Source organism: Rattus norvegicus, chromosome 7, assembly GCF_036323735.1.
Source record: "Rattus norvegicus strain BN/NHsdMcwi chromosome 7, GRCr8, whole genome shotgun sequence".
NCBI lineage: Eukaryota > Metazoa > Chordata > Mammalia > Rodentia > Muridae > Rattus > Rattus norvegicus.
This window is the reverse complement of record NC_086025.1, coordinates 79,910,712-79,932,547: the sequence shown is the minus strand read 5'-3', so window position 1 is coordinate 79,932,547 and position 21,836 is coordinate 79,910,712.

Sequence of the window (21,836 nt, the reverse complement as noted above, 5' to 3'; positions counted from 1 at the left end):
CACAAAATTGGAAGAATTATTACAAAAACAATGTTTTCCACTCAGTAAACCTAAACATTAACTTTTAACATAACTACTCTACCACTGGATGACAGAAGTAAATAACATTAATTTATTCAATAATAATTTACTCTAAAATAAATATTAATTGACTTTCTAGACATATCTATGTTATTGCTCTATTTAAGTTAGATCAAATTACATAAAATCATCGATGCCAACATATTTACATTGCTGTGTAAAAATTCTTACCTCTCAGAAGTTGATAGATGGCTAAACGAAATCACAACAGTTGGACATACAAACTGGAAGATCAACAACCAAAAACTTCTTCACAGAACTTTTAGAATTTTTGATAAAGATGGCATTCAGAAATTTAGAATAACCCTAAATTATGCCATTGTTCAAACAATGTCTGCCTTAACTACTACTTGTTGTTACTGCAGTGCGAGATAATAGGATTATTGCTAAATGAGAGGAGCACTCTAACACAGGATGTTAACAGGAAAAAGCACAATAGGAAACAGACCCAAACTAGCACTAAACTTACACACATCACATATTCAATCAATCATAATATATTTAGCTTAGTTTTTCTCCATTATAAAACAAAATAGCTAAATAATACCAAAAGTTGTGTATCTAGAAAGAATTCCAAAGTATGAACTGAAGAATTAACCAATATACTTTTCTATACGTAGAAGATACTTTTAAAATAACTATTCAACAAAGGATGAAAGGAAGACAGGGGTCTACTTTTCTTGTTCAATAAAATATGCTAAATTCAAACTGCATAACTAGTACCTAGATAGGAGAGGCAGCAGGAAAGGGAAAAGGGGAACATGATCAAGTATTGGTGGGGTAAGGGAAACAGGACTGAAGCCCTGAGGGCCAGCAGAAATAATGGAAACAGGCAACCTTCGGAGGTAGGGGGGGGGGGTTGTAGAATGTACCAGAAAGTAGGGAGGTGAGAGACTCTCAAGCCTCAAAGGGAGGAACCTTGGATAAAGTACTCTAGAGTGGGGAGGGGAAACATAGATTCCACCTCCATTAGAGTGACAGGACATCAAGGATGGGGTAGCTATCCCACAGTCCAAAACTCTCACCCAGAATTGTTCCTGTTTGAAGAAATTGCAGGGACAAAAATGAATACGTACATGAAACAAAGGAGGTGGAGTGACAAGCACAAATTGGAATCCAGCCCAAAGGGAGGCCCCAGGGCCTTACACTGTTACTGGTGCTGTGGTGTGCTTGCATACAGAAGCACGGCTGCTCACTGAGAGTCCCAAAAAGCAGCTGAAAGAACCAGATGTATATCCTAGCACCCAACCAATGGACAGAAGCTAGGTAACCTTGTGGTTGAATTGGGGAAAAGCTGGAAGAAGCAGAGGAGGAGGGCAGCCACGTGGGAAGATCAGCAGTGCTAATTGATCTGGGCCCTAGAGATTTCTCAGACACTGAATCACCAGCCAGCATGATATGAGTCCTGACACATATATAGCAAAGGACTGCCCCGTCTGGCCTCAGTGAGAGAATATGCGCCTTCTCTCACTGACTCAGGGAGGTCTTCTGAGGTAGGAGTAAGTGGTGTGGACATCCTCTTGGAGAAAGCAGAGAGGTAGAGGTGGGGAGCTCTGAGGGAGGGCCCACTGGGAGGGGGATGAAGACAGGACTTTAAAAAGTATTAAAGGATAAAAAAATAAAAAATGAAAACCCCAAAACAAATTTACTTTTTGCCCCAAAAAGTCAACATAATTTTATTACCTTTTCACTAAAAAACAACGACTTATTCCATTAAAACACTTAAATCACATCATTAAATATGTAATAAAATCAATATAATTGGATTAATAATGTAACTACAGAATAACTTTATAAAATAACATGTGATTTCTCTAAAATGTTTCTTTAAAACACACATTATGACCTTAACTCATTTAATTTGCAATGTAAATGGACATAGTGTCTCACAATGAGCTTTTATATGTATATATGTGTGTGTGTATGAAATATGACATATACTATATAATATAAATATACATGATATAAATGTGTATATTTACATAATATAATATTATATATTAGTAATATATGAGCTTAGAGAAGCATACTTTCTTTTTAGTTTTAGTAAAATATCCATATTTCAGTGAATATGACCATATATAGTCATATATCTCCCTTTAAAATTTTTTATTTTTTCTTTCCTGTTATTAGATATTTTTATTATTTACATTTCAAATGTTATTCTCTTTTCAAGATTCTACTCTGGAAACTCCCTATTCCATCACCTTCCACCTGTTTCTCTGAGCGTGCTCCACCACCCACCAACCCACCCACCCACTCACTCAATTACTCCCACCTCCCTGCTCTGACATTCCTGTACACTGAGGCATTGAACCTTCACAAGATAAAGGACCTCCACTCCTACAGATGACCTACAAGATCATCTTTGCTACATACGTGGCTGGAGCCATGGGTCCCTCCAGGTGTACTCTTTGGTTGTTGGTTTAGTTCCTGGGAATTCTGGCAGGTGTGGTTGGTTCATACTGCTCTTCTTCTTATGGGGTTTCAAACCCCTTCAGCTCCATCAGTCTTTTCTCTAACTGTTTGATTGGGGACCATTTTCTCAGTCCAATGGTTAGCTGCAAACATCCGCATCTGTATTTGTCAGGCTCTGGTCTGGTATAGCCTCTGAGCAGACAGCTATATCATGCTTCTCTTAGCATGCACTTGTTGGCATTAGCAATAGTGTCTGGGTTTGCTGTCTGTGTATGGGTTGGATCCCAATATCTGGCAGTCTCTGGATGGCTTTTACCTTAGTCTCTGTTCCACCCTTTGTCTACATATTTCCTTCTATGAGTATTTTGTTCTCCCCATAAGAAGAACTGAAGCAGAATTTCAGGGTCATTTTGATTTGAATTTCCCTGATGGCTAAGGATGTTGAACATTTCTTTAGGTATTTCCCAGTCATTCGATATTTCTCAGCTGAGAGTTCTTTGTTTAACTCAGTGCCCCATTTTTAATAGAGTTACTTGGCTCTCTGGAGTCTGAGTTCTTGAGTTCTTTGTATATATGCGATATTAGTCCTCTATCCAATGTATGATTGGTAAAGACCTTTTCCCAAAATGTTGCCATTTTGTTCTAATGACAGTGTCCTTAACTTACAGAAGCTTTGCAGTTTTATGAAGTGCCATTTGTTGATTCTTGATCTTAGAGCATAAGTCATTGGTGTTTTGTTGAGGAAAATTTCACCAGAGCCCATGTGTTCAAGGCTCTTCTCTAATTTTTCTTCTATTAGTTTGAGTGTATCTGGTTTTATGTGGAAGTCCTTGATCCATGTAGACTTAAGCTTTGTACAGAGCAATAATGTCAGGGAAGGGAGCTGGAAAGGGGGTGTGGTTGGGGAGGGTGAACACCCATATAGGGGTAAGGAAAGTGGAGGGGGTTGGGATAGGTGTCTTATGGATGGGAAACCAGGAAAGGGAACAATATTTAAATGTAAATAAAAAACCCAATAAAAAAAAGTAAGGGCTGAAGCATTGACACTTTGGCTGTCCTTCTTCTTGAGCTTCTTGTGGTCTATGAATTGTATTTTGAGTATCCCAAGCTTTTAAATTTTGAATAGGTAGTCACTTTACAACCTTATATTGTACATTTCATTCAACATATTTTATTTGAAGTTAATAGGCTCTTATTGACATTAACACATATATCTTAAACTATATGAAATAAATATCCATACATTGAAAGTATTTTTGTCACTCATTTGTGCATGAATTTTAATATGCAACTTTATAGGGGAACATTAGATTTCCATGTTATATTTCCTCAGTTGCAGGTTTGTCTTCCGTGGCTTATGCTACTGCAATTATATTAAATATTAGGGAATAAAGTGCTACGTTCATATTCAGGTCATTTATATGATATAATTTATGGTTGACAATATTGGAAGGGATACTTGAGGTTCAATACTTTGATTTTAATCCATGAAGGATTGGTTCAGATGATTATTCAGAGTACCCTATTTGTGTGCTCATAAAAATATAATTAAAGCCTTGAATCTAAAACTGAGTGAACAAACTTGTAAGGGTTAAATATTACATTTAAAAAAAATGCCCTATCTTTGGTGGTTTTAAGCCACAACAAATTGAATATGTGATGCATTCTTGTCATTGCTGCTGTTACTACCAATACTGAAAAATTATGTTTAAGTCTGAGGTAAAAATAACATCATTTGGGGTTGGGGATTATTAATGTTTTCCTGTGTTTCCCTAAGTGTGTTCATGTCTTTCTTGAAGTCCTCCAGCATCATGATCAAATATGATTTTGAAACTAGATCTTGCTTTTCTGGTGTGTTTGGATATTCCATGTTTGTTTTGGTGGGAGAATTGGGCTCCGATGATGCCATGTAGTCTTGGTTTCTGTTGCTTGTGTTCCTACGCTTGCCTCTCGCCATCAGATTATCTCTAGTGTTACTTTGTTCTGCTATTTCTGACAGTGGCTAGACTGTCCTATAAGCCTGTGTGTCAGGAGTGCCGTAGACCTGTTTTCCTCTCTTTCAGTCAGTTATGGGGACAGAGTGTTCTGCTTTCGGGCGTGTAGTTTTTCCTCTCTACAGGTCTTCAGCTGTTCCTGTGGGCCTGTGTCTTGAGTTCACCTGGCAGCTTTCTTGCAGCAGACAAGTTGGTCTTACCTGTGGTCCCGAGGCTCAGGTTCGCTCGTGGGGTGCTGCCCACGGGCTCTCTGCGGCGGCAGCAACCAGGAAGACCTGTGCCGCCCCTTCCGGGAGCTTCAGTGCACCAGGGTTCCAGATGGCCTTTGGTGTTTTCCTCTGGCGTCCGAGATGTATGTACATAGAGCAGTCTCTTCTGGTTTCCCAGGCTTGTCTGCCTCTCTGAAGGTTCAGCTCTCCCTCCCACGGGATTTGGGTGCAGAGAACTGTTTATCTGGACTGTTTCCCTCAGGTTCCCGTGGTGTCTCAGGCAGGGGTCCTGCCGCTCCTGGGCCCTCCCGCACGGGAGCCCAGAGGCCGTATACACTTTCCTCTTGGGCCAGGGATGTGGGCAGGGGTGGGCAGTGTTGGTGGTCTCTTCCGCTCTGCAGCCTCAGGAGTGCCCACCTGATCAGGCGGTGAGGTGTCTTTCCCACAGGGTCTGGGAGCAGAGAGCTGCTGCGGGCCCAGGATCTGCGGGCGTGGGACCTCCGGCAAACACAGGACGTGCCCGGTCCTAGATGAACTCTGCCTCTGTGTGTCCCGATCTCACCAGGCAGCTCTCTTGCAGCAGACAAGTTGGTCTTACCTGTGGTCCCGAGGCTCAAGTTTGCTCGCGGGGTGCTGTCCAAGGGCTCTCTGCAGCGGCAGCAACCAGGGATTTAGCTCAGTGGTAGAGCGCTTGCCTAGGTAGCGCAAGGTCCTGGGTTCAGTCCCCAGCTCCGAAAAAAAGAACCAAAAAAAAAAATAACATCATTTAAAGACTTACCACTAATTGTCCAAAATAAAACTAACAATATTAAATATTTTCTGTATCTTCTTTCCTAGAGTACCTAGAGTACCCTTGTGTATCTTCTATAAAACTGCATTTTTTTTCCTGGAAACAAAAAGGAAGATCAACAAACCTAAGAATCAACAAAACCAGGAGCTGGTTCTTTGAAAAAATCAACAAAATATATAAACCCTTAGCCAGACTAATCAGAGGGCACAGAGTCATTATCCAAAGCAACAAAAACAAAAATGAAAAGGGAGACATAACAGCAGAAACTGAGGAAACACAAAAACTCATCAGTTCATTCTTCAAAAGCCTATCATCAACAAAATTGAAAAACCTGAATGAAATGAAAAATTTTTGAGAAAAATATTAGGTACCAAAGTTAAATCAGGATCAGATATACCATCTAATCAGTCTCATAACTCCTAAAACCAAAGAAGCAGGCATTAAAAAATCCCAAACAAAAAAATCCCAGGACCAGATGGATTTAGTGTAGAATTCTATAAAACCTTCATAGAAGACCTAATACCAAGACACTCCAAACTATTCCACAAAATAGTAACAGAAGGAACACTACCTAATTGCTTCTATGAAACTACAATTACATTTATACCTAAACCACACAAAGACCCAACAAAGAGAGAAAACTTCAAATGAATTTTCCTTATGACTATTGATGCAAAAATACTCAATAAGATTCTCACAAACCCAACCCAAGAACACATCTAAAGGACCATTCATCATGACAAAGTGGGCTTTATTCCAGGGGTGCAGGAACAGTTCAATATATGGAAATCCATCAACGTAATCCACCATATAAACAAACTCCAAGAAAAAAAATCACATGATCATCTCAGTAGATGCTGAGAAAGCATTTGACAAAATTCAACACTCCTTCATAATAAAAGTTATGGAAAGACCAGGAATTCAAGGCCCTTACCTAAGCATAGTAAAAAGCAATATACAGCAAAGCGGTAGCCAACATCAATCTAGATGGAGAGAAACTTGAAGCAACCCCACTAAAATCAAAGACTAGATAAAGCTGACCACTCTCTCCCTACCTATTCAATATAATATTTGAAGTCCTAGCCAGAGCATTAAACAACATAAAGAGGTCAAAGTGATATAAATTAAAAAGGAACAAGTCAAAATATTACTATTTGCTGACAATATGATGGTATAATTAAGTGACCCCAAAAATTCCACCAGAGAACTGCTAAAGCTGATAAAGAACTTCAGCAGTGTGACTGGATATAAAAATAACTCAAACAAATCAGTAGCCTTCCTCTTCTCAAAAAGATATACAGGCTGAGAAATAAATTAAGGAAATGACACACTTCACAATACTCCCAAATAATTTAAAATACCTCATGTGACTGTAACCAAGCAAGTGAAAGATCTGGATGACAAAAACTTTAAGTCTCTGAAGAAAGAAATTGAAGATCTCAAAAGATGTAAAGATCTCTCATGCTCGTGGATTGACAGGGTTAATATAGTAAAAAGGACCATCTTGCTGAAAGCAATCTACAGATTCCATTTAATCCCCTTCAAATTTCCAACTCATTTCTTCATTGAATTAGAAAGAGCAATTTGCAAATTCATTTGGAAAAGCAAAAAACCCAGAATAGCAAAATATATTCTCAACAATAAAAGGACTTCTGGGAAATCACCATCCCTGATCTCAAGCTATATTACAGAGCAGTCATGATGAAAACTGCTTGGTTTTGGTACAGGGAGAGGCAGGCAGATCAGTGGAACAGAATGGAAGACACAGAAATGAACCCAAACACCTATGGTAGCCCTAGATCTTTGACAAAGGAGATAAAAGTATCCAATGGGGGAAAATGCAGCATTTTCAACAAATGGTGCTGCTTCACCTGGAGATCAGCATTTAGAAGAATGCAAATTGACCCATTCTTAACTTCTTGTACAATGCTCAAATCCAAGTGGATCAAAGATCTTCACATAAAACCAGATACACTGAAACCAATAAAAGAGAAAATGGAGAAGAACCTGGAACATATAGGCACTGGGGAGTATTTCCTGAACAGAACACCAATGGCTCTAGTATCAAGGATAGACATACAGAACTCAAAAAACTGCAAAGCTTCTCTAAGGCAAAGGACACTGTCATAAGACAAAATGGCAACCAGCATATTGAAGGAAGGTCTTTACCAATCCTACATACAATAGAAGGCTAACATCTAATATGTACAAAGAACTCAAGAAGTTAGACTCCAGAGAATCAAATAACCCTATCAAAAATGGTGTACAGTGGTACCAAGCTAAATAAAGAGTTCTCACCTGAGAAATATCAAATGGTTGAAATGCTCCTAAAGAAATGTTCAATATCCTTAGCCATCTGGGAAATGCAAATCAAAACAACCTTGAGATTCCACCTCATACCAGTCAAAATGGCTAAGATCAAAAACTCAGTTGGCTACAGATGCTGGTGATGATGTGGAGAAAGAGGTACACTCCTCTATATTTGGTGGGATTGCAAGCTGGTATAACCACTCTGGAAATCAATCTGGATGATCCTCAGAAATTTGGACACAGTACTACCTGTGGACCCAGCTATACCACTCCCCAGCATATACCCCAAAATACTCCAACACATAACATGGACACATTCTCCACTATGTTCATAGCATTCTTATTTATAATAGTATTAAGCTGGAAAGAACCCAGATGTCCTTCTAAAGAGAAATGGATACAGAAAATGTGGTACATTTACACAATGGAATATTACTCAGCTATTAAAAATATGGACTTCATGAAATTCTTAGGCAAATGGATGAAACTGTGTGGAAGTTTCAGACCTTCTTAGAACTGAGAACAAAATTACAAGAAGAAATATGGAGACAATATGTAAAGACTAAAGGAAATGTCATCCAGAGACTGCTCCACTTGGGAGATCCATCCCATATACAGACACCAACCCTAGCCAATATTGCGGTTTCCAAGAAGTGCATGGTCCGGGAGCCTGATATAGCTGTCTTCTGTGAGACTCTGCCAGAGCTTTCCAACACAGAGGGGTATGCTAGAAGCCAACCTTTCAACTGAGAACACGGTCCCCAATAGAGGTGTTAGAGAAAGGACTGATGGAGCAGAAGGGGTTTGGTACCCCATAAGAAGAACAACAATATCAACCTACCAGACCTTCCATTGCACCCAGAGACTAAACCACCATCCCAAGAGAACACAGGGAGGTACATATGTCTCCAGCCACATGTGTAGTACAGGGTGGCCTTCTTGATCACCAGTGAGAAGAAAGACCTTGGTTCTTTCAAGGCTAAATTCCTCAATGTATGGGAATCTCAGGTCAGGTAGAAGGAATTGGTGGGTGGCTGAGAGAGTACCCTCATAGAAGCAGGCGGTAAGGGATAGCAGGTTTCTGGAGGGGAATTTGGGAAGGGGATAGCATTAAAATGTAAATAAAAAGTCTATTATAAAAAAGAAAAAAATTAAAGTAAGCTCATGAAGACACCTAAAAGATTTATGACATTCTTCACCAAACTTAGAGAAGTATCAATCACTTTTGTGGAAGAAACTCTCAAATTAGTAAAGCTTCCTGCAATATATTCAAGGGGTTTAGGAATTTGGCTTTTCTAAAATGTTACTAATCTGTACATAGATTTTTGACTATGTAGCCTTTTTATGTTCCCACAATCCTATGAGAGTTTTTGTGAAATTATTTGTTATTTCTTATAACTTGGAGGACACAGAGGAAAGAGAATGTAGTAGATCATCATTAAATATCTATTATTGGGATGGAAGTCATGGAATTCAAATAAGTAAAAACAGGAAGACCAAGGTAGAGGAGGTACAAAACACTTCTCACATCTTTCCTTTATTACAGAGTAAGGAAGAGGCCATGGTTCAGAATGCAGACAGGAGATTTCATAACAGCAGAGTATAAGCAACTATATTAATCATGGAACTCTCAGTAATACAGCATTAAATTGAAAGGGCATTTAAAAAAGCAGTTGGTGCCTCTTAACAGACTTACGAAACTCTAGTATATAGGGGTAAATAGGATAAGTATGAGTTCAGTGGAAGCTGAAATATGAGAAAAAAGATTATTACCTTAGTAAGTACAAGTTCTTCTACTGATCTATCTGCCTGTATATGTACCAATTCCATACAGTTTTTTTTTTTTTTTAAATCATGACGGCTGTGCAATACAGCTTGAGGTCAGGGGTGGTTTGCTGTATGTAGCTTTTTTTTTTATTTTTTTATTTTTTTTTTATTAACTTGAGTATTTCTTATATACATTTCAAGTGTTATTCCCTTTCCCGGTTTCCGGGCAAAATCCCCCTCCCCCCTCCCCTTCCTTATGGGTGTTCCCCTACCAACCCTCCCCCCATTGCCGCCCTCCCCCCATAGTCTAGTTCACTGGGGGTTCAGTCTTAGCAGGACCCAGGGCTTCCCCTTCCACTGGTGCTCTTACTAGGATATTCATTGCTACCTATGGGGTAAGAGTCCAGGGTCAGTCCATATATAGTCTTTAGGTAGTGGCTTAGTCCCTGGAAGCTCTGGTTGCTTGACATTGTTGTACTTTTGGGGTCTCGAGCCCCTTCAAGCTCTTCCAGTTCTTTCTCTGATTCCTTCAACGGGGGACCTATTCTCAGCTCAGTGGTTTGCTGCTGGCATTCGCCTCTGTATTTGCTGTATTCTGGCTGTGTCTCTCAGGAGCGATCTACATCCGGCTCCTGTCGGTCTGCACTTCTTTGCTTCATCCATCTTGTCTAATTGGGTGGCTGTATATGTATGGGCCACATGTGGGGCAGGCTCTGAATGGGTGTTCCTTCAGTCTCTGTTTTAATCTTTGCCTCTCCCTTCCCTGCCAAGGGTATTCTTTTTCCTCATTTAAAGAAGGAGTGAAGCATTCACATTTTGATCATCCGTCTTGAGTTTCGTTTGTTCTAGGGATCTAGGGTAATTCAAGCATTTGGGCTAATAGCCACTTATCAATGAGTGCATACCATGTATAAGACATGGTGTGATTGGGTTAGCTCACTCAGGATGATATTTTCCAGTTCCAACCATTTGCCTACGAATTTCATAGACTCGTTGTTTTTGATAGCTGAGTAATATTCCATTGTGTAGATGTACCACATTTTCTGTATCCATTCCTCTGTTGAAGGGCATCTCGGTTCTTTCCATTTTCTGGCTATTATAAATAAGGCTGCGATGAACATAGTGGAGCACGTGTCTCTTTTATATGTTGAGGCATCTTTTGGGTATATGCCCAAGAGAGGTATAGCTGGATCCTCAGGCAGTTCAATGTCCAATTTTCTGAGGAACCTCCAGACTGATTTCCAGAATGGTTTTACCAGTCTGCAATCCCACCAACAACGGAGGAGTGTTCCTCTTTCTCCACATCCTCGCCAGCATCTGCTGTCACCTGAGTTTTTGATCTTAGCCATTCTCACTGGTGTGAGGTGAAATCTCAGGGTTGTTTTGATTTGCATTTCCCTTATGACTAAAGATGTTGAACATTTCTTTAGGTGTTTCTCAGCCATTCGGCATTCCTCAGCTGTGAATTCTTTGTTTAGCTCTGAACCCCATTTTTTAATAGGGTTATTTGTTTCCCTGCGGTCTAACTTCTTGAGTTCTTTGTATATTTTGGATATAAGGCCTCTATCTGTTGTAGGATTGGTAAAGATCTTTTCCCAATCTGTTGGTTGCCGTTTTGTCCTAACCACCGTGTCCTTTGCCTTACAGAAGCTTTGCAGTTTTATGAGATCCCATTTGTCGATTCTTGATCTTAGAGCATAAGCCATTGGTGTTTTGTTCAGGAAATTTTTTCCAGTGCCCATGTGTTCCAGATGCTTCCCTAGTTTTTCTTCTATTAGTTTGAGTGTGTCTGGTTTGATGTGGAGGTCCTTGATCCACTTGGACTTAAGCTTTGTACAGGGTGATAAGCATGGATCGATCTGCATTCTTCTACATGTTGCCCTCCAGTTGAACCAGCACCATTTGCTGAAAATGCTATCTTTTTTCCATTGGATGGTTTTGGCTCCTTTGTCAAAAATCAAGTGACCATAGGTGTGTGGGTTCATTTCTGGGTCTTCAATTCTATTCCATTGGTCTATCTGTCTGTCTCTGTACCAATACCATGCAGTTTTTATCACTATTGCTCTGTAATACTGCTTGAGTTCAAGGATAGTGATTCCCCCTGAAGTCCTTTTATTGTTGAGGATAGCTTTAGCTATCCTGGGTTTTTTGTTATTCCAGATGAATTTGCAAATTGTTCTGTCTAACTCTTTGAAGAATTGGATTGGTATTTTGATGGGGATTGCATTGAATCTGTAGATCGCTTTTGGTAAAATGGCCATTTTTACTATATTAATCCTGCCAATCCATGAGCATGGGAGATCTTTCCATCTTCTGAGGTCTTCTTCAATTTCTTTCCTCAGTGTCTTGAAGTTCTTATTGTACAGATCTTTTACTTGCTTGGTTAAAGTCACACCGAGGTACTTTATATTATTTGGGTCTATTATGAAGGGTGTCGTTTCCCTAATTTCTTTCTCGGCTTGTTTCTCTTTTGTATAGAGGAAGGCAACTGATTTATTTGAGTTAATTTTATACCCAGCCACTTTGCTGAAGTTGTTTATCAGCTTTAGTAGTTCTCTGGTGGAACTTTTGGGATCACTTAAATATACTATCATGTCATCTGCAAATAGTGATATTTTGACTTCTTCTTTTCCGATCTGTATCCCCTTGATCTCCTTTTGTTGTCTGATTGCTCTGGCTAGAACTTCAAGAACTATATTGAATAAGTAGGGAGAGAGTGGGCAGCCTTGTCTAGTCCCTGATTTTAGTGGGATTGCTTCGAGTTTCTCTCCATTTAGTTTAATGTTAGCAACTGGTTTGCTGTATATGGCTTTTACTATGTTTAGGTATGGGCCTTGAATTCCTATTCTTTCCAGGACTTTTATCATGAAGGGGTGTTGAATTTTGTCAAATGCTTTCTCAGCATCTAATGAAATGATCATGTGGTTTTGTTCTTTCAGTTTGTTTATATGATGGATCACGTTGATGGTTTTCCGTATATTAAACCATCCCTGCATGCCTGGGATGAAGCCTACTTGATCATGGTGGATGATTGTTTTGATGTGCTCTTGAATTCGTTTTGCCAGAATTTTATTGAGTATTTTTGCGTCGATATTCATAAGGGAAATTGGTCTGAAGTTCTCTTTCTTTGTTGTGTCTTTGTGTGGTTTAGGTATAAGAGTAATTGTGGCTTCGTAGAAGGAATTCGGTAGTGCTCCATCTGTTTCAATTTTGTGGAATAGTTTGGATAATATTGGTATGAGGTCTTCTATGAAGGTTTGATAGAATTCTGCACTAAACCCGTCTGGACCTGGGCTCTTTTTGGTTGGAAGACCTTTAATGACTACTTCTATTTCCTTAGGAGTTATGGGGTTGTTTAACTGGTTTATCTGTTCCTGATTTAACTTCGATACCTGGTATCTGTCTAGGAAATTGTCCATTTCCTGAAGATTTTCAAATTTTGTTGAATATAGGTTTTTATAGTAAGATCTGATGATTTTTTGAATTGCCTCTGAATCTGTAGTTATGTCTCCCTTTTCATTTCTAATTTTGTTAATTTGGACGCACTCTCTGTGTCCTCTCGTTAGTCTGGCTAAGGGTTTATCTATCTTGTTGATTTTCTCAAAGAACCAACTTTAGGTTCTGTTGATTCTTTCTATGGTCCTTTTTGTTTCTACTTGGTTGATTTCAGCTCTGAGTTTGATTATTTCCTGCCTTCTACTCCTCCTGGGTGTATTTGCTTCTTTTTGTTCTAGAGCTTTTAGGTGTGCTGTCAAGCTGCTGACATATGCTCTTTCCTGTTTCTTTCTGCAGGCACTCAGCGCTATGAGTTTTCCTCTTAGCACAGCTTTCATTGTGTCCCATAAGTTTGGGTATGTTGTATCTTCATTTTCATTAAATTCTAAAAAGTTTTTAATTTCTTTCTTTATTTCTTCCTTGACCAGGTTATCATTGAGTAGAGCATTGTTCAATTTCCACGTATATGTGGGCATTCTTCCCTTATTGTTATTGAAGACCAGTTTTAGGCCGTGGTGGTCCGATAGCATGCATGGGATTATCTCTATCTTTCTGTACCTGTTGAGGCCCGTTTTTTGACCAATTATATGGTCAATTTTGGAGAAAGTACCATGAGGAGCTGAGAAGAAGGTATATCCTTTTGCTTTAGGATAGAATGTTCTATAAATATCCGTTAAGTCCATTTGGCTCATGACTTCTCTTAGTCTGTTGACATCACTGTTTAATTTCTGTTTCCATGATCTGTCCATTGATGAGAGTGGGGTGTTGAAGTCTCCCACTATTATTGTGTGAGGTGCAATGTGTGTTTTGAGCTTTAGTAAGGTTTCTTTTACGTATGTAGGTGCCCTTGTATTTGGGGCATAGATATTTAGGATTGAGAGTTCATCTTGGTGGATTTTTCCTTTGATGAATATGAAGTGTCCTTCCTTATCTTTTTTGATGACTTTTAGTTGGAAATTGATTTTATTTGATATTAGAATGGCTACTCCAGCTTGCTTCTTCTGACCATTTGCTTGGAAAGTTGTTTTCCAGCCTTTCACTCTAAGGTAGTGTCTGTCTTTGTCTCTGAGGTGTGTTTCCTGTAGGCAGCAGAATGCAGGGTCCTCATTGCGTATCCAGTTTGTTAATCTATGTCTTTTTATTGGGGAGTTGAGGCCATTGATATTGAGAGATATTAAGGAATAGTGATTATTGCTTCCCTTTATATTCATATTTGGATGTGATGTTATGTTTGTGTGCTTTCATTCTCTTTGTTTTGTTGCCAAGACGATTAGTTTCTTGCTTCTTCTAGGGTATAGCTTGCCTCCTTATGTTGGGCTTTACCATTTATTATCCTTTGTAGTGCTGGATTTGTAGAAAGATATTGTGTAAATTTGGTTTTGTCATGTAATATCTTGGTTTCTCCATCAATGTTAATTGAGAGTTTTGCTGGATACAGTACCCTGGGCTGGCATTTGTGTTCTCTTAGGGTCTGTATGACATCAGTCCAGGATCTTCTGGCCTTCATAGTTTCTGGGGAGAAGTCTGGTGTGATTCTGATAGGTCTCCCTTTATATGTTACTTGACCTTTTTCCCTTACTGCTTTTAATATTCTTTCTTTATTTTGTGCGTTTGGTGTTTTGACAATTATGTGACGGGAGGTGTTTCTTTTCTGGTCCAATCTATTTGGAGTTCTGTAGGCTTCTTGTATGTCTATGGGTATCTCTTTTTTTAGGTTAGGGAAGTTTTCTTCTATGATTTTGTTGAAGATATTTACTGGTCCTTTGAGCTGGGAGTCTTCACTCTCTTCTATACCTATTATCCTTAGGTTTGATCTTCTCATTGAGTCCTGGATTTCCTGTATGTTTTGGACCAGTAGCTTTTTCTGCTTTACATTATCTTTGACAGTTGAGTCAATGATTTCTATGGAATCTTCTGCTCCTGAGATTCTCTCTTTGTATGTAGCTTTTACTATGTTGGTATGGACCTTGAATTCCTGTCCTTTTCAAGAATTTTATCATGAAGGAGTGTTGAATTTTGTCACATGCTTCCACAGCATCTAATGAGATGATCATGTGGTTTTTGTTTTTTAATTTTGGTCATATAGTGGATTACGTTGACGGATGTCCTTATATTGAACAATTCCTTCATCTCTGGGCTCAAGCCTACTTGATCACAATGGATGATTGTTTTAATTTGTTTTTTATTAGGCTTGAGAGAATTTTATTGAGTATTTTTGCATTGATATTCATAAGGAAATTTGGTCTGAAGTTCTCATTCTTTGTTGGGTCTTTGTGTGGTTTAGCTATAAGCATAATTATGGCTTCATAGGGTTTTCTTTGTTTATATTTCCTGATTGTCTGGCTCATATGAGTAATTAGGGCCTTTATTAGTTGCTAGGTTATTCCTCCATTTATATCTAGAACTTGATGACAATACAGGAAAGGCTGGTTACTGAGCATAATTGAGTGTGAGGGATGCATTTTTTTCTGTACAGTTTGTAGTCACTGTAGAGTTAGGAGAGATTTTGATTTAGCACTGGCCTCCAAACAAGTATAGTATTTCTGTGGCTATCCTCAACTCATGATATGGTGTGATATTTATAATGTAAGGGGTGTTCAGAAAGATCAGAATGATTTAACAAGCAGGCTAATTGAGTATTTAAGTTCCTAACATAACTAAGACACCCTGAAAGTGTAGATGCTTATTCATGCCTCTCTATGAATAGTCATACAAGTACTCTGATACTTATAATTGAATTCAATATTTGTGCTATTTTAATATATATGTGTATATGTATATGTATATGTATGTGTATATGTATATGTATGTGTATGTGTATATGTATATGTATGTGTATGTGTATGTGTATGTGTATGTGTATGTGTATGTGTATGTGTATGTGTATATGTATATGTATATGTATATGTATGTATGTGTGTGGGTGCATGATCTTCCCTAGTAAGGTTAAATTTTGTGAATTTAAACATTAGGTTTTTGTTCTTGTGTTTTTAATAATTGATAATATAAGTATCAACACAGGATACTTTCAAATCAGTATTCCATATCTGTTTGTCATCATTTATCCCTTCATTTACATTTTCCTTTCAGCCCTCTTTGTAATCATTTCCAGTTACTTTTCTAAGAGCCTTAAGACCTCCAAAAGTGGAATAACAATTCTTTACTAAATCTATAATTTTCTTCTTTTTTACTTAAATTAAGTGTTGATTTGTTCCTAAATGCTATGAAATATTAATCTACTTTCATCAGTTTAGAATCCTTTTATCTTTAAAACAATTGTCCATATGTCAAATTGAATCACTTTCTTGCTAAAGATATGAAAACTGTTTAGTCAGTGAACATCATATTTAAAGTTTTATCTAGATATTTGAAGGAGATAATTAATCTCTCTTTCCCTCTCTACTAGAAGTCATTGTTAATATATGTTACAATCCCTAATATGATAAGACAATTTCACTAATAGGTTATATCAGAAAGAAAGATCCTTGAGAAAATTATGATTTGTTAAAAGAAAAATTTTAAACACCAGTGAAAATACAAATCTAACCTCTTAAATTTAGCATATGTATTTCATAATTTAGTAAAATTTAGTTGTTTATATAATTGCCTATAACCTTGTATAAAGGTTTTAAAGATTTATGCTTACTTCTTTACCCATCCTCAAATTTCCATATACTTTACAGATTATTCTTCAGTTCTATTGACATCTTATACTAAATCTAAGTCTGTCAATAGAATTTGAAAATGCCTCAATAGATATAAAAATGGGTACCCATTGCTAATTAAATGTCTAAAGTCTCTCTCTCTCTCTCTCTCTCTATATATATATATATATATATATACATATATATATATGTCATGTATATCTTTCATATTTTATAGCATATATGTACACATTTACATAAAGGCTAGTAGTTATTACAAAAATTATTGATTACTTAATTTTAATATAAGAATTTTGATTGATTAACATAAGGTAATAGTTGTAGAATACAATTCATGTTCCCCTGTTCCCATGGCTTATCTCCATGAACAAATTAGTCAATCCAGCACTGTTTGGTGTTTTAGATGTACAGTCTAGGTTTTGGGGAGAATATGAAATGAGGATTGGAAGTTTGATATTCACCAGTTTTGTATAATAAATTCTTATTTCAAAATTAAATGTACTATCATACATATATATTTAGATAGATAGATAGATAACAATTAACCTATTTTAATAATTAACATTAGGTCCTTATGAATAATATTGTAACATTTTTAAAAATAACAAAGTGTGTTTTACAACAAGAATGTATATACACATGTTTAGTCCTAGTAATTAGATAAGAAAATTATTAACAGCCTAGTTACACCCTTTCCTTTTTTCCCTGTAGAGGTAATCCTGTATTATATCAAGTTCTCTTGTTTGACTCCATGCCTTTTATTAGAGGAAAGGCTGAAACATCAGTCAGTATTCTCTAATGTCTAAGGAGATACAGCCTGATAATAATTGTTTCAACACCATTTATATTTCATATTGGCCAATGAAATACAACGATGAGTTTGATAGGTAGTTGCCATATTCTCACATAGTTTCTCCACAGAAATTAACTTTATTCTTTCTTCTGAGAGAAGAAATGGACACAAGTTTCCATTCCTAATCCATAAGCTAACTTTAATGTTATGTGTATATGTATGTATGTATGTATGTATGTATATATGTATGTATGTGTGTGTATGTATGTATGTATACTATGTATTTCTGCATGTGTATGTATAAATTTTTAAATTTAATTCTATTTATATTACTTTACATATACTTTGAATATCTAGAATATTTCCTGCCTTCCAGTTTGGGAATATTATGATATTCCTATATCTGTGAACCTGTGTGTCTCTGTGTCTAGGTGTGTTTCATATGCTTCTTTTGTAGCTCTTTTTCTTCTCTTTGTTTTGCTCTACTCCAAATTGTTTAACATTTAACTTATTTTATTTTGATGTTATTCTCTGTCACACTTTGCATCCTGAACACAGTCTTTCTCCCCTACACTCCTCCCTATCCTCACCTTCTCTTCACTTCTTCAAATCTACTCTTCGTCTGTTTCTCTTCAGAAAATAGAAGGCCTTTCAAGGATATCAACTGAATATAGCATAACAAGTTAGAATGAGACCAAGTACAAACCCTTTTATACTTTTGATGCCTTTTTGTCTTTTAACAGGAAACGAAAAGGGTACAGATTTGAAGGGGAAGTAGAGAGAAACACAGATTAGCTGGGGGAGGGGAAACAATCAGATTATAGTATATGGATATATATATATACACAAACATATATATATATATATATACATACACAAACTAATCTCACTTAATGTTAAAGCCAACAAAATCCAATGACAGCACATTTGACAAAAATTTAAGCTTTCTTTAAATTGATCAGTAGTCATTTTTTAATGACTGGAATCATTGTTTATGGAATCAAAAAAACCAAATTTATCAAATTTTGCAAAGAAAAAATATCCCAAAACCCAAAAATGAAAGAACACCAATCCTGGTCCAAGAGGAAACTGTATTCGGCCTCTGGGATCCCTTGGATAAGGGCACAGCAGCAGCCAGTCCCCTGCATCTGATACATCGCCGGAACCTGAAGGGAACAACCAGATAAACAGTTCTCTGCACCCAAATCCCGTTGGAGGGAGAGCTAAAACTTCAGAGAGGCAGACACGCCTGGGAAACCAGAAGAGACTGCACTCTGCACACATTACTGATGCCAGAGGAAAACACCAAACACCATCTGGAACCCTGGTGCACAGAAGCTCCCGGAAAAGGTGGCACAGATCTTCCTGGTTGCTGATGCCACAGAGAGCCCAGAAGCAACACCCCACGAGCAAACTTGAGCCTCAGGACCACAGGTAAGACCAACTTTTCTGCTGCAAGTGACCTGCCTGGTGAACTCAAGACACAGGCCCACAGGAACAGCTGAAGACCTGTACATAGGAAAAACTACACGCCCGAAAGCAAAACACTATGTCCCCATAACTGGCTGAAAGAAAGCAGGAAAACAGGTCTACAGCACTCATGACACACAGGCTTATAGGACAGTCTACCCACTGTCAGAAATAGCAGAACAAAGTAACACTAGAGATAATCTGATGGCAAGAGGCAAGTGCAGGAAACCAAGCAACAGAAACCAAGACTACATGGCATCATCGGAGCCCAATTCTCCCACCAAAGCAAACACGGAATATCCAAACACACCAGACAAGCAAGATCTAGTTTCAAAATCATATTTGATCATGATGCTGGAGGACTTCAAGAAAGACGTGAAGAACTCCCTTAGAGAAACACAGGAAAACATTAATAAACAAGTAGAAGCCTACAGAGAGGAATCACAAAAATCCCTGAAAGAATTTCAGGAAAACATAATCAAACAGTTGAAGGAATTAAAAATGGAAATAAAAGCAATCAAGAAAGAACACATGGAAACAACCCTGGATATAGAAAAACCAAAGAAGAGACAAGGAGCTGTAGATACAAGCTTCACAAACAGAATACAAGAGTCAGAAGAGAGAATCTCAGGAGCAGAAGATTCCATAGAAATCATCGACTGAACTGTCAAAGATAATGTAAAGCAGAAAAATCTACTGGTCCAAAACATACAGGAAATCCAGGACTCAATGAGAAGATCAAAGCTAAGGATAATAGGTATAGAAGAGAGTGAAGACTCCCAGCTCAAAGGACCAGTAAATATCTTCAACAAAATCATAGAAGAAAACTTCCCTAACCTAAAGAAATAGATACCCATAGCATACAAGAAGCCTACAGAACTCCAAATAGATTGGACCAGAAAAGAAATTCCTCCCGTCACATAATAAAACACCAAACGCAGAAAATAAAGAAAGAATACTAAAAGCAGTAAGGGAAAAGGTCAAGTAACATATAAAGGCAGACCTATCAGAATCACAACAGAATTTTCGCCAGAAACTATGAAAGCCAGAAGATCGTGGACAGATGTCATACAGACCCTAAGAGAACACAAATGCCAGCCCAGGTTACTGTATCCTGCAAAACTCTCCATTAACATTGATGGAGAAACCAAGATATTCCATGACAGAACCAAATTTACACAATATCTTTCTATAAATCCAGCACTACAAAGAATAATAAATGGTAAAACCCAACATAAGGAGGCAAGCTATACCCTACAAGAAGCAAGAAACTAATCGTCTTGCCAACAAAACAAAGAGAAGAGAAGCACACAAACATAACCTCACATCCAAATATGAATATAACAGGAAGCAATAATCACTATTCCTTAATATCTCTCAATATCAATGACCTCAACTCCCCAATAAAAAGACATAGATTAACAAACTGGATACGCAACAAGGACCCTACATTCTGCTGCCTACAGGAAACACACCTCAGAGACAAAGACAGACACTACCTCAGAGTGAAAGGCTGGAAAACAACTTTCCAAGCAAATGGTCAGAAGAAGCAAGCTGGAGTAGCCATTCTAATATCAAATAAAATCAATTTTCAACTAAAAGTCATCAAAAAAGATAACGAAGGACACTTCATATTCATCAAAGGAAAAATCCACCAAGATGAACTCTCAACCCTAAATATCTATGCCCCAAATACAAGGGCACCTACATACATAAAAGAAACCTTACTAAAGCTCAAAACACACATTGCACTTCACACAATAATAGTAGGAGATTTCAACACCCCACTCTCCTCAATGGACAGATCATGGAAACAGAAGTTAAACAAAGACATAGACAGACTAAGAGAAGTCATGAGCCAAATGGAGTTAACAGATATTTATAGAACATTCTATCCTAAAGCAAAAGGATATACCTTCTTCTCAGCTCCTCATGGTACTTTCTCCAAAATTGACCATATAATTGGTCAAAAAACGGGCCTCAACAGGTACAGAAAGATAGAAATAATCCCATGCATACTATCAGACCACCACTGCCTAAAGCTGGTGTTCAATAACAATGAGGGAAGAATGCCCACATATACGTGGAAATTGAACAATGCTCTACTCAATGATAACCTGGTCAGGGAAGACATAAAGAAAGATATTAAAGACTTTTTAGAATATAATGAAGATGAAGGTAAAACATACCCAAACTTATGGGACACAATGAAAGCTGAGCTAAGAGGAAATCTCATACCGCTGAGTGCCTGCAGAAAGAAACAGGAAAGAGCATATGTCAGCAGCTTGACAACACACCAAAAGGCTATAGAACAAAAAGAAGCAAATACACCCAGGAGGAGTAGAAGGCAGGAAATAATCAAACACAGAGCTGAAATCAACCAAGTAGAAACAAAAAGGACCATAGAAAGAATCAACAGAACCAAAAGTTGGTTCTTTGAGAAAATCAACAAGATAGATAAACCCTTAGCCAGACTAACGAGAGGACACAGAGAGTGTGTCCAAATTAACAAAATCAGAAATGAAAAGGGAGACATAACTACAGATTCAGAGGAAATTCAAAAAAATCATCAGATCTTACTATGAAATACTATATTCAACAAAACTTGAAAATCTGCAGGAAATGGACAATTTCTTAGACAGATACCAGGTACCGAAGTTAAATCAGGAACAGATAAACCAGTTAAAGAACCCCATAACTCCTAAGGAAATAGAAGCAGTCATTAAAGGTCTCCCAATCAAAAAGAGCCCAGTTCCAGATTGGTTTAGTGCAGAATTCTATCAGACCTTCATAGAACACCTCATACCAATATTATCCAAACTATTCCACAAAATTGAAACAGAT